Source organism: Sorex araneus, chromosome 2, assembly GCF_027595985.1.
Source record: "Sorex araneus isolate mSorAra2 chromosome 2, mSorAra2.pri, whole genome shotgun sequence".
NCBI lineage: Eukaryota > Metazoa > Chordata > Mammalia > Eulipotyphla > Soricidae > Sorex > Sorex araneus.
In genome coordinates, this window is record NC_073303.1 from 28,511,417 (window position 1) to 28,523,717 (window position 12,301).

The 12,301-nt window shown below is 41.2% G+C and overlaps 1 protein-coding gene across 1 annotated transcript in view; it reads left to right on the plus strand.

Annotated features, from left to right (window-relative positions):
• The first annotated feature begins 4,934 nt into the window (after positions 1-4,934).
• Positions 4,935-12,301, plus strand: part of LOC101538932 (rano class II histocompatibility antigen, A beta chain-like) — a 34,029-nt gene continuing 26,662 nt past the window's right edge. The window contains exon 1 of the mRNA XM_055125569.1: positions 4,935-4,965. The gene's annotated coding sequence lies outside the window, so the exon portion shown is untranslated. The remainder of the gene's footprint in view (positions 4,966-12,301) is intronic.

Genomic DNA, 12,301 nt, shown 5'->3' on the forward strand with positions numbered 1-12,301 from the left:
TGCCACCCTGTAAGCTCTACTACCAGTTTGGCTTCAGAGATCCAGATATAAATATCAAAAGAGATCAAAGCCTCAGTTAATCTCTGGGGTTAACAGAGAGGGGAAGGTCAGCCTGGTGCCTGCCCAAGCAGAGCCCTCAGCAACTGTTTGCTTCTACCATCCAAAATCATAACCATAATCCAAGCCTGCCTCTACAGTCTCAGGACGGACCTCACTGAGACATAATCTGCTGACGGGTATGTGGGTGTTGTGATTGAAATCTTCAGGCTATCTCGGGGTCCGGATGGGTCAACCCCCCAAACCTCCTGTACTTGCAGAAACCTCAGCAGTCATATCCACACACTGAAGCTACCACCACCTTAAAAAGATACTCCAGCCATACTGTCCCAATAAATATATTGAATGCCCTAAACTAACACGATGACCTCTTATTACCTGACTAGAAAACCATAATACAAAAAGGAAAAGGAGAGAAAGAAGAAAAGTGACATAGAGGGAAGCTGGAGGTGTGGGCCTGTGCTTTTGGTGGTGTTGGGAGGGAAAGAGGGGACATTGGTTGTGGGAACTGTGCACTGGTGAAAGGATGGATGCTGGATCATTGTATGACTGAAACCCGATTATGAACCTCTTTGTAATGGTCAAGCTCATGAATCTTCAATTTAAAAAATCTTTAAGAAGTAATTTGTAGTTCATTCCTGCTTCACTCAACTTAATCAGTGACTGAATAAATAGTAATATTCCTATATTAAAAAAAGAGAAATGTCTATTGAAATTTAAAAACTGGCTTGTCTTTGCATTAAAATATTATGTAATTTGAGGGATTTAGCTTTATAATTCTCCATACAATGCTAACCACTATGTACCTATTCTTATTTCTCGATTTTTGTCACTATTGCTGGGATAATGAGAGTGTTCAACGTCATCTCACAGCAGTAGGACAAATTGCTATTGTCTTCTCTACTTGGAGGAGCACTGGGACCTGCAGAGCATTGTGTTATATCCTAGTTCACACTAGTTACTAGAACTGGTCCTGATGTAAGGGAAAAGAAGTTTATGTTTATCATAAAATATTATCATATGACCTATATAATTATGAAGTATACCTTTATAAGGCGGTGCTGGAGTGGTAGCACAGCAGTAGGGCATTTGCCTTTCATGCCGCCTACCCGTGTTTGATTCCTCTGCCCCTCTTGGAGAGCCCGGCAAGCTACCGAGAGTATCTCGCCCACACGGCAGAGCCTGGCAAGCTACCCGTGGTGTATTGGATATGCCAAAAACAGTAACAATAAGTCTCTCAATGAGAGATGTTACTGGTGCCCACTCAAAAAAATCGATGAGCAATGGGATGACAGAGACCTTTATAAAGTGCTTAATTTTTTTTTGTTATTAATACCAACAGAGTAACTCTCTTGGCACTGTAAACTAACTGACGTGTTTATTCAAGCTAACAAATTGACTGAGCTTGGATCCTTATCAAAGATCTGGATCCTAGGGGTCTTTTCACTTTGGTACCAAGGAAGGACTCAGCCCCTTGGGATGATTTGCTGCCTGGTCTCTATCTCAGTATGTGTTTTATGTCTGTTGCTTTTCTTGGAGAAACCTACAATGACCATCTTCCCAACCAAGATAGAGGCTTTAAACCACCACAACCTGCTGGTCTGTTTGGTGACAGATTTCTATCCAGGCCAAATCAATGATTGGTGGTTCCGGTATGAGCAGGAGGAGACAGCAGGAGTTGTATCTACCCCACTTATTAGGAATGGGGACTGGAGCTTCCAGATCGTAACGATGCTGGGAATGACCCCCTTGCATGGAGATGTCTACACCTGCCAAGTGGATATTCCAGCCTTGAGACCCCCATCACTGTGGAGTGGCATATGGGGCAGTTAGTTTCCTGTCACCATGGGTCTCTCAAGTCATTAGGCAGAGCTTTTCCTAGCCTAGTTAATTTTATTCTTTATTTCTTTGTTGTATAAAACTTTATGTCAGCGCTTATTTATAATTTGCAAACTATTTCACAAATACTAGTTGAGCTTTCTGTGTAATTGGTTTCACTCACTGAGATCAATGGGCTTTTATGTATTTTCCCCATGTAATTTTTGTGCTCCTACTGGGCTCTGAAGTTTGGACATGTCACATGTTAAGCAGAAGCATGCTTCAGGAGCTTTGGAACTGCCAGTGTCTCCTGGCATCTCTCGAGATCGGTTTTGAAGCTGGGCTGTTTCTCTGGTTGTAGTGGGAGCTGGATGTGGATGTGTGGAGTGCTGGGCTTTGGCAAGGTGGGGACACTCTCTGCCCCCATGCCCTTAAGGCTCTAGAGATCTGCACGGGGCGATTGGCCATCCTGGAATAAGTCAGCTGCCAGTGTGTCTCTGAGATCAGTCACAAGGCTGGACCTTTTCTCTGGTGGTGGTGGGAGCATGTGTTGATTTTTATTTCAGACATCATTAGTGAGTTGAATGGAAATCACAGGAAATTTGATTACAAGAGCATCAGAATAATTATGATGCCATTTTCTTTCCAGTTATTAGGGAGATTACTCCACGTACTGTGGTCCCAGAACCCAGCTCTGATAGCTCTGAAACATTGACTGTTAGAGTTCATAACTGGGGCCTTAGGGCAAAGATACATCAGGGAGCTAGAATTCATTGTCTACTTCCCTCTTCTCTCATCAGCTCACTATGTCTAAGAATGTATTAGTGGACCTTTCCATCTTGTAGGGAGTGGTGAAAATGAAAAACAAGGTCCTTCTGACACCTCCTGTTTCATACTCAACTTAGACTCTAGATCCTCAACGAAGGACCTCATGAAGTGTGTAGCAAATGCTGACTCTCAAATTTTGCTCCCTAGGAGCACAGTGTGAATCTCTCCGGAGCAAGATGCTGAGTGGCACTGGGGATTTGTTTTGGTGTTGATTTTCCTTGGACTGGGCCTCTTCATTCATTACAAGAACAAGAAAGGTAAGTTAATCTAGGAAAATGAGGAAAAAAAGCTATGCATCAATCTATTCATGGAGATTCTTCCTCCAGATTGGCCCTTTTTCCCCTGACCCTGAAAGGAAGGAGGTCGTGCTGCTGGGGAAACGAGTCAGAAAAAACTTCCTGATGTCTTTGGAGTCTGATTTGAATAGTTAAAGTTTGTGATGTAACATGTAGAATATGTTCTAGGACTTTCCCATTCTCCATAGTCTCAGTGGCTTCTTTCTAAAAACTTTTTTTTTTAGTAAGGCTCAGACTCTGTTACCTCCCCTCAATTAGAAGTGTGTTGTGGGGCTGGAGTGATAGTACCTCGGGTAGGGCATTTGCCTTGCATGCGGCCGACCCTGGTTCGAATCCCAGCATCCTATATGGTCCCCCAAGCACCGTCAGGGTAATTCCTGAGTGCATAGCCAGGAGTAACCCCTGTGCATTGCCGGGTGTGACCCAAAAACTAAAAGAAGTGTGTTGTATGTATATATGTAAGCTACTCAGTCAATGATACTGTCATCAGGAGATTTCCATACAACAACCAAACTTGAAACTGTGCCTGTCAAGATGACAGGTTGCTGGGAGGGAGGGAACCTTGGGACATTGGTGGAGGGAAGTTGACTCTGGTGTGTGAATTGGTGTGGGAACATGACATGCCTGAAACTCTACTATAAAAAACTTTGTAACTAATGGTAACTTAACAAAACAAAGAAAAGGAAAGAATAAGTTTGGAACATTGACTTCTAGTGGCAGTTTTATTCCTTGGATGGGGGTGGGGCAGGGGGTTTAGTTTCTGGTAGTTAAATTCTTGAAGCAGAGGCTAGGGAAGAATAAAAATCCAGTTGTGTTCCAAATTTCACTTCTGTTTGGGGTAAATAAGAAACTGTCTATTGGAGTAATGAAACCTTTCTCTCTCTAATTTCCTTTCGTAAAACCTCATCGGCTTTTGCCAACAGGCACTCTTTTTTTTTGCTCTCATTCAATGTGGGGTGTGGGAAGGAACAAGTAAAGGAGGAAAGGCTGTGAGGTGAACATATCCAGATGCAGTGATCTCAACTTTTGACATATTTCCTCTTACAAAACCAACAGTTTGTAGAGAATTATACTGAGTTTCTGTGGAAACTGCTGAGTTTGTTCCCTCAGAAGAGGACATACATTGGCCGGATCTTTCTATGAAACTTCAGTCAGAGATACAGCTTGGGTGTTAGATGTCAGAATTTTGCTTATAATGTTGCACATGTTGGTGGCTACTTCCTTTGTATAGTTACAAATGAGTGAATATTGGGGTGGAGAGATAATATAGAGGGTAGAGTGCTTGTGTTACCTTGCATGCTACTATCCCGTGTTACACTTTAGGACCCCGTGTTACACTTTAGGACCCCAAATAATCCCTGAACTGAGCTGGGTGTGATCCCTACACAGCGAACTAGAAGTAAGTTTTGAAAACTGCTGGGTATGTCCCACCAAAAAACAAAAAAAAAGGTGAAAGTGGCTACTAGAGGTGGAAAAGTTGAATTTTAATTAGATTTATAAAAAAATTGAAGTCTTCATATCTTTCAGCAAGATAACTTCTCTGCTTCCCACATATCAGAGCTGATCTGTTAGTTGCCATTTGCTTTTTAGATGGCTTGATCTTAACTCAGATGTCATGGGAGGCGAAGACCATGTGACATGTCCCTCTGCTTTCACAGTCTAATTTCTCTAAGGGGAGGAAAGAGGTTCCCTTCCTCAGGGTGCATATGCTCATCACTGTCTCTTCTACAGGGCTCCTGCACTGACTCCTGCAGGTCTCCTGAAGAGCTTTGATGGATACCTCTTTCTCCTCTTCTGTAATACCTGCCTGTAACTGCCCATAATTCCCAGTTGCCTGCAAGTTTCTGTCTCTGAGATTTGAATCCGCTGACTCTGAGACCATCATTAGGTCACTTCCTATAATTACTGTTTGGAGAGCCTGGCTGTGAAGTTTCATCCTGCACTGACCCGGGAGCCTGTCTGTGCTGTAGCTATGAAGCCAACGGCTTTTTCTTTTCGTTCTGTGTCTATAAGCTGTTCAAGAGAAGCACATGAAACCATTTATCTTGCTATAGAGCTTTACCATAATTGAACACAATTATGAATAGTATATATCATGAGATTTCTAAGTTATGCTAATTTTAGATTTTAAGTTGATATGACATAATATTAGTTTTGTTTTATAACACTTGATATCTATATATTGTGAAATAATTATAAAATGTCTACTGTCCATATACTTATAATCAAAATATTTTTCTTATAGTGAGAACCTTTCAGACATGCTCTTATAGTTGCTTTAAAATCATCATCATCATCATCATCATCATCATCATCATCATCATCATCATCATCCTGTTCATCGTCAAATTTCTCGAGCGGTCTCTGTAATGTTTCCATTCATCCTAGCCCTGAGATTTTAGAAGTCTCTCTTTCCTCGTTTTTTCCAATGGTGCTGCATTGGATGCTCTTTCAGGGTCATGGTAATGAGACCTAGCATTGTTACTGGTTTTGGCATATTAATACGTCATGAAGAGTTTGCGAGGCTCTCCAATGTGGGCAGGAAATTCTCGGTAGCTTGCCAGGTTCTCCCAGAGGGAGAACTAGGGTATAAGAGGTCATGCTTCTGAGAGCTTGGTTTTAGAGTCTCTGGATGTTGGCCATTGGTGTGATTACATGGTGCCTGGGGCAGTCCCTGGGTGTGACTGCCTATCTACTGGTAAATGGGGAATCCTGGTGGAAGAGGCCCAGTCCCGATCCGAGCAAGCTTGGATGTCTCAGCCCCACGTCCCACACACTTGGGTTCCTCTGCCGGTTCCTTCATGCATGAGGCTCATCCGAACGTGTGGAGAGGGGCCTTGAGCATGGTTGTGGCTAGGCTTCGGAGGTCTTCAGCCTCAGGAGCTCTGCTTTGGGGCAGGGAGGGAAACTGAGGGGCCCCTGGGGAAGACAGCCAGGCTCAGGGGCAAGAGACTCTCTGCTTTAAAATATACAAGTTTATTAATTATAATCACCATGATGTACATTATATCACCAAGACATAATTATTTCATAATTGGAAGTTCCCAACAACCACTAGGCTTCAAGAGCCCACATTTTGGAAAAACGTTTTCTATTCTGGATCCCTTTTAAGAACTTATCCAAGGAGGAGCTCTAAACTATGTCAACAACAATTGGAGCTTTGTTGGAACTAAGGATATAACTACTTTGAAATAAAAAGTTTTATCTATTAACCCTTTAATGTAGGTTACAATGGTGTTAACTTTCATGGTTTTTAGGAATGAAATGAAGCACCTTCACCACCACTAAAACATCCTAGAACCTCAATTCCTGTCCTGATATTACTTCTAATCCACTTTCCTTCCACACCTATCCCCCCAACTTCCTTGATTCTTTCCTTTACTCCCAGGCTTCCACACTCCCCCGAGTTTGAGAATTTCAGTTTTGCTGGAGCAATAGCACAGCGGTTGGGCTTTTGCCTTTCACGCGACCGACCCGAGTTCGATTCCTCTGCCCCTCTCAGAGAGCCCGGCAAGCTACCGAGAGTTTCGAGCCCACGCGGCAGAGCCTGGCAAGCTACCCGTGCGTACTGGATATGCCAAAAACAGTAACAATAAGTCTCTCAATGAGAGATGTTACTGGTGCCCGCTTGAACAAATCGATGAGCAATGGGATGACAGTGACAGTGAATCAAATGAGAATGCTTTGCCTTCATTCTTTATCAACCCCCTCTTTTTTGTTGTTTCTAAGAAATATTTAATTTCTACTTTAGGTCTTTTTTCTTTTAAAGAAAACATTCATATACTCACACACATACAGAATGGGTTTACAAGAAACCATGAAGTACATGCAAGTATCTGCAAAGCATGCATTGAAAATAGGCCCAATTAAATACATTTTTTAAGTATTTTTAAAACAAATAATTAAGCAAAACTTTATAGAAAAAAGGAAATATCTAAGAAGGCAGCTCAAATACAGAAATTGCCGGTGGAAAATAAATGTTTGCAGAGTTGGTTATTTATTCTCATTAGTAATTAGGGATTATGCCTCAGAGACCTGGGCCTTACGCAAACAGGATGAGAATGCTATTAGGGTATCACAAAGAGGAATCGAAAGAGCTATGCTGGGAATATCATATCTCACTCAAGTGAGAGAAGGAATCCAGAGTTCTGACCTCTGTTGACGGTCAAAAATCAGGGATGCTGTCTCATTTGCCAAGTCATCAAAAATCAAATGGGCCGGTCATGTAATGCAATTCAGAGACGACCGCTGGACTAGAGCTATTACCGACTGGATTCCATGAGACGTCAGAAGACCTCGTGGCTGCCCACCAATTAGATGGTCAGATTTCTTCATCAAATCTCTGAATTAATGATTTGAGGTTCTTCTTGTTCCTGGAGCGAGCAGATATCACTGGCTGCACTAGCTTGAGACAGGGACAAATGGAGACGTTACTGGTGCCCGCTCGAGCAAATCAAAGATCAACGGGACTACAAGTGATACAAGTAATTAGAGAAATATAAGCAAATCATTCTAGAGAAAACTACTTATGTCCTCCAGACAGGTGGAACATAAAACAAGGTATGGGGATGTTGAGATAACACAAGAATTATGGCACATGACTTGTAGTCAACTCAGGTCTGAACCTAGGTTCTTATGTTCTGCTAAGCATCACTGGGTGTGGCTGTAGAGGCCCTTAAGCACCACTGATGTGTCTTGAAATCTCTGGGGCCACATGTCCTTAGTGGTACCACATCGTGGCCCTTGCATTGAATCTCCAGCTCTGTCGGCTGAGATCATGAGATGGTACCTTGGATTCCCTGAGGACTCCAATGCTCTATCCCTTTCTTTCTAATTGACTTGAGTCAGCGTGATATCCTCCAGTTCCAGTTAGGATATGACAAATTGCATGTTTATATTCTTCTGAGCAGTGCCTAGTATTCTATTTTGTATATATACCACAACTTTTTGATCCATTCTTCTGTAATTCGGTATTAGGTTGTTCCCATATCTTTGGTATTATTCTAAGTACTAAAATAATGAGTGTGTGTATATATCCTTTTGAATTAATATTTTTGTTTTGGGGACAAATTATAAGAAGTGGTGTCACTGAGTGGTATGGAAGTTCTATTCCGATATTTTGGAGATAGCTACATATTGCTTTCTATAGAGGTTGAATCAGACCAACAGTGGATTATGGTTGGTCTTTACGATCACATCTCCACTAATACTATTTCCAATTTTTTTGATACGTGCCATCCTCACAGTATGCTTTTGAGATGATATATCAATGATGTTTTGATCTACATTTCCTTAATTATGAATGATGATGAACACTTTTGCAATTGCCTATTGGTCATCTGTATGTCTTCTTTGGAAGACATTGGATAACACTGAGTTGTCCTAGCTCCTCCAGCAGGAAGTTTAAGGTTTATTGAACCAGTTCCACAACAGTGCAATTAAGGCACACCCAATTCCATTAAGCATTAATAATCTTACATTGCTTTTCTCTTTCCTTATATCCTTTGCATGCCTTATTTAACAGTATCCTTTTTGTATAGACACAGGGAGAAATTTTATACTGTGTTTTGTAACATGGGAGTTAATTGACTCCAAAATAATATTTACTCCTGGGCATCTATTTGCCCTTACTTAGTCCCTAGTACTCCAAAGCAGAGTTCCAATGAGTGACTGGATGGACACAGGGCAAGCTGTGAGCTACCTTGGCATCAAAATGGACCAGGCCAAGCACAGTAATACTTAACTATAAGTTAAGAGCTTGGTCATGGACAAACTCTGTCATGACACAAAAAGTAGTAAGTGAATGAAGACCCTGCTGGGGTTAGGAAAGACTAACCTGGCTTAAGGACTATGGTCTTGAATATATAGCAAGATGTCCCCAGGAAGAGCCAACCTTAAAGCTTAATAGATCTCTTACTGTGTGCATACAAAATGACTGGAGATATTATAAGAAGTAAATTTACTATGATTGTTTAAATGGATTACTAGCTGAGGAAAGAAGAAAGCAATACAAGCTGGATGGAATCTGCTATTGAGCGGATCTCCTAATAATCTGGAGTGCATGCAATAACCCTCAGATGAAATTTTGTCCTTGAGTTAATCTCCTAAAAGAGTGGCTTTACATCTCTTGGTTATGATAATGTTCAGCCTCACCTTTGTGTATCCCCACCCTTCATGATTTCTATAGAACTATGCTCTAAGGGGTAAGAGAGGACTAGATGGTGAGGACTAGAAAGTGGAGGACTAGATGTTGAAGATGAGGGCAACTGGAACTTTGTGACTTTGTGACTTTGTCCCGTCTTCCACTCTGTGGAGGCAATTCTTCTTCGACACGAACGTGTTCGTCCCTGTTTGGGCATTGGTTTTTTTTTTTCCTTGGAAACTCACAGCAAAAATGATCATCTTCTAACCCCATTTATGAAAGGGATCTTTTCTGTTGCTGATTTTTGTGTGTGCTTTATAGATGTTTGATATTAGCCCTTAATCTGATGTACTGTATGTAACTAGTTTCTTCTATTAGATAGGGTGTCTTTATTCACCAGCAGTAGTTTTATATTTGAATCTTCTAAACAACAGTTTTGTTTTGAGGCCTTCAACAGAAGGCCTCAAAACAAAAAAATCCTTCTGTATATTAAAATTCATTCTTTAAATAACTCTGTATGTAACTAGATATATTTTTAGTATTTTATGTCCTGTACAAGGCATTGCTTATATACCAAGATTATATAATTTCTAATAATAACACCACAAGAAAAGTATTACTACATTCACATTAGTAATAAGAAAAATATGACTCAGATATATCTTTATTTGGTTTCAAATACTTCAATAATTTGCTTAGTTAAAAAGTTTAAAGTACCCTCTCTATAGAAAGTCAAGTTCCAGAATTTAATTTAGGTTTCTTTGCATCAAACACTGATGTACCATATATTATATATTTTAATTTAATTACATTTCAAGCTTACTGCTCTATGGCACATACAGAGACAAACTAATATATTTTATTTTTGTTTTGTTATACTGTTAAAGTTGCAATATCTGGAAGCAGTAGTTGCAAGATAGAAATAATGAGACACTGTACTAAAACAATTTCTTTTTTTTTTTCAAACAAGTTAATGCCTTATCTACTGAATCAGTGAAGGATTTGCAAATGAGGCAAAAACCAGTTAATTTGAACTTGAGAATTGTAACATAAAGAATGAACTAGGGGGGCTGGAAAGATAGCACAGCAGGTAGGGAGTTTGCCTTGCATGTGGCCGACCCGGGTTCGATTCCCAGCATCCCATTTGGTTCCCCGAGCACCGCCAGTAGTAATTCCTGAGTGCAAAGCCAGGAGTAACCCCTGAGTATTGCCGGTTGTGACCCCCCCCCCAAAAAAAAAGAAAGAACAAAGAGTGTTTGTTATTAAGAGATCAAAGAGTTGGAACCCAGTGTTTGCCATAGGGTCCCCCAAACACCACCCAGAGTAATTCCTGAGTGAGTAGACAGGAGTAAACCCTGAGCATCACCGGTGTGTTACCCAAAAATGAAAAAAAATAATGGTCAAAGGGCAATCTGTGAGGAGCTCATAGATAATGGAGGCATTGTGTATCCCACCCAAGGCATGGGCAAGATCAAATGAAGCATTCAAGGTAAACTGAAATTCAGATTTTAGGGACTGGAGGGCATTTGCATGGGATGACTAGGAAATGATCACGGCTTCCCCTCCCCAGCCCACCCAGAGTGACCCTGTATGCAGAACCAGAAGTAGCCCCTTAGCATTTGTGGTGTGCCTGCCACCCAAGCCCCGCCCCCCAAAACAAAACACCTCTTCTGTGAATTGAACAGAAAGCACTTTGTCACAGGAAGCAGGTTTATGAATGACAGAGGTGAGTGATTTCATTGATCTCTGTGATCAAGACTTTCTATGCTTGTAGATTTTTTTTAATTAGTGAATCACCATGAGGGTACAGTTACAGACTTACAAAATTTTCTTGCTTGTGTTTCAGTTATACAATCCTCGAGTACCCATCCCTCCACCAGTGCCCGTTCTCCACTACCAATATCCCAGTATACGTCCCACCCCCTCATCCTATCCCCACCACCCCACCCCACTTCTGTGGCAGAGCATTCCCTTTTGTTCTCTCTCCTTTTGGGTGTTGTGGTTTGCAGTAGAGGTATTGAGTGGCCATTGTATTTGATCTATAGTCTACTTTCAGCGAGCATCTCCCATCCTCAGTGGGTCCTCAAACCACACTTTACCTGGTGTTCCCTTCTCTATCTGAGCTGCCTTTTTCTCCAGCATGTGAGACCAGCTTCCAAGCCATGGAGGCAACCTCCTGGTATTTATCCCTATTATTCTTGGGTGCTAGTCTCCCATTATGTTACTTTATATTCCACAGGTGAGTGTAATCTTTCTATGTCTGTCTCTCTTTTTGACTCATTTCAGTTAGCATACTTTCCATGTTATCACTTGTATCAAAGGTCATGACTTCATCTTTTCCAACAGCTGCATAGTATTCCATTGTGTAGATATACCAAACTTTCTTTAACCAGTCATCTGTTCTTGGGCACTTGGTTTTTTTTCCAGATTCTGGCTGTTGTGAACAGTGCTGCAATGAACATTCGAGTGCAGACGTCATTTCGACTATACTATTTTGCCTCTCCGGGATATATTCCCAGGAGTGGTATTGCTGGGTCAAATGGGAGCTCAATTTCTAATTTTTTGAGAAGCGTCTATATTGTTTTCCAAAGGGGCTGAACCAATTGGCATTCCCACCAGCAGTGTAGGAGAGTCGCTTTCTCCCCACACCCACGCCAATATCGGTTGCTTTTGTTCTTTTGGATGTGTGCCAGTCTCTGTGTTGTGAGGTGGTATATCATAGTTGTTTTGATCTGTATCTCCCTGATGTTTAGTGATGAAGAGCATTTTTTCTTGTGCCTTTTTGCCATTCTATTTCTTCCTTGAGAAAGTTTCTATTCATTTCATTGCCCCATTTTTTGATGGTGTTGGATTTTTTTCTTCTTGCGCATTCCTACCAGTGCTTTGTATATCGTTGATAACAACCCCTTATCATATGGGTATTGGGTGCATATTCTGTCTCATTCTATAGGTTGTCTTTGTATTTTGGTCACTGTATCTTTTGAGGTGCAGAAGCTTCTTAGTTTAATATAGTCACATTTGTTTATCTCTGTTTCTATTTGGTTGGTCAGTGGCATGTCATCTTTGAAGTTGCCCTTAGTCTCTATATCGTGGAGGGATTTGCCAACCTTGTCTTCAATGTACCTTATGGATTCCAGTTTGATTTTGAGGTCTAATCCAT